Here is a 2,235-nt window from a genome sequence, read left to right as displayed (position 1 = left end):
GTCATAAGGAAACTTTGGGGAATGATGATGATAATGATCTTGATCATGGTGATGGTTTTGCAGATATATATATATATATATTTCAGAACTCATCAAATTGCATACTTTCAATATCTACTGTTCATTGTATGTCAGTATATCTCAATAAAGTTGAAAATGCATTATGAAAATATCTGGGTGGGAGATTTCACCCAATTTTTACTTCTTTATACAGGTATCATTTCAGTAAAGCAAAGTTCCTTCCTTTAATGACATGCGGGCTTATGTGCCTTAAATTCATACTCTAGTACTGGTGGGAAAATGACCCATATTTCACTTCCCTGAACTCTATTTTATATGATTCCCTTTTATTTATTTCAAATTTTTCTTAAGTTGAGCTATAATGGGGTTCACTGATCTAGGAGTCATCATATGCCCACCACTTTGATCTTATTTTATGAGTCCAGAGCTCAATCACTCAATCTCACATTTATTTAGTAATAGAAAGATGATGATTATGCCAATTCTTGGCCAAGTCTTATAAACTGGTTATTAAAAAATGAATTAAGCATATGACTTGCCTCCAGTAAGTCAGTCCACTGTCTGGTGTCTTCAAGCTTGAGGAACACCTCCTGCCACAGCCTTCTGGGGGTTCTCCTTCATCATCTCACTGAGTCTAGCCCATTCATGTGTCACATGTGCTCACTGATGTTGGAAAGAATTTGGATGGAAAAGTCATGTAGGCTGTGTCCCAGGTTTGTTGCTGGTACCCATGTTTCTGTGACTTCATTCTAGTGCTTTGCCCAGCCTGTCACTCCTAGGAAAGCCCTCTTCACATCTTAGTTCCTAAGACTGTAGATGATGGAGTTGAGGAAGGCAGAAATGACATTGTAGAATAGAGCCAGCTTTTTGTCCTTTTATGGGGAGGCCTCAGAGCCAGGTCTTATTTACATAACCAAAAATGGAATAGAGAACGTAGTAACCGTGGTGGTGTGGGAGGCACAGGTGGAGGAGGCCTTGAGTCACCCTTGGGCAGAGTGATTCCTCGGGATGGCAGCAAAGATACTGATGTAGACAATGACGATGAGGAAAAGTAGGACCAACAGAAGGATGAAGCCCAAGATGAAGTTCACCTGGTTACTGAGAGATGTGTCCACACAGGTTAATTTCAAGACTGCAGGTACTTCACAGAAGAAGTGATTGATCTCATTGGGACCACAATAGGGAAGAATTAATAGCAGATGACACCCCAGAATCCACAAATGACCACCATTCACCCACACAGCAAAGAGCTCATGTTGACTTTATACCTCAGGGATGTCAAACGGCCACATACCTGTCATAAACCACCATTGCAAAAAGTCAAGACTCAGTGATTCCCAGCATCAGGAAGCTGCACATCTGGGCCACACATCCCATGCAGGTAACGGTCTTCCTCTTGCAAACCAGATGTGCCAGCATTTGGGACACTGTGGTGGTGACATAGCCCATTTTCGGAATGGATATGACTGAGGAAAAAGTGCATGGGTGTGTGGAGGCAGGAGTCCATGCACATCAAGATGATAATAACCCCATTTCCCAGAAGGGAGATGAGGTGAAGGAGAGGAAGACAATAGAATAACGTTGATCTCTGTGTTAGTGGAGAGTCCTAGAAGAATAAACTCAGTAAGAGAGCTGAGGTTTCCCCAGAGGAAATCTTGCATCCCTCTCCTATTGCAGAGAAAGAACAGAACCATCACTAATAAGGTGAAAGCTCCAAATCTATTAGCAAAGCAACTGCATATTAGGACCCCTGCAAAGCTGGGGACCTAGTGATCCCACTTCTAGGAATATATCCCAAGAAACCAGAAACACCAATCAGAAAGGATACATGCACCCCTATGTTCATAGCAGCACAATTTACAATAGCTAAGATTTGGAGACAGCCTAAGTGCCCATCAGCAGATGAGTGGATTAAAAAACTGTGGTACAGCCGAAACCGGTTTGGCTCAGTGGATGGAGCGTTGGCCTACGGACTGAAAGGTCCCAGGTTCGATTCCAGTCAAGGGCATGTACCTTGGTTGCGGGCATATCCCCAGTGGGAGATGTGCAGGAGGCAGCTGATCGATGTTTCTCTCTCATCGATGTTTCTAGCTCTCTATCTCTCTCCCTTCCTCTCTGTAAAAGATCAATATCCTGTATTTAAAAAAACAACAACTGTGGTACATCTACTCCCTGGGGGTACTACGCCGCTATAAAAAAGAAGGAACTTTTCCA

The 2,235-nt window shown here is 42.9% G+C and overlaps 1 pseudogene; it reads right to left on the bottom strand.

Moving 5' to 3' along the window:
- Positions 1-818: 818 nt before the first annotated feature.
- LOC102443177 lies at positions 819-1,528 on the bottom strand (annotated as a pseudogene).
- Positions 1,529-2,235: the final 707 nt, after the last annotated feature.

Source organism: Myotis lucifugus, unplaced genomic scaffold, assembly GCF_000147115.1.
Source record: "Myotis lucifugus unplaced genomic scaffold, Myoluc2.0 scaffold_37, whole genome shotgun sequence".
Taxonomy (NCBI): Eukaryota; Metazoa; Chordata; class Mammalia; order Chiroptera; family Vespertilionidae; genus Myotis; species Myotis lucifugus.
This window is presented reverse-complemented; position numbering and strand designations above follow the sequence as displayed.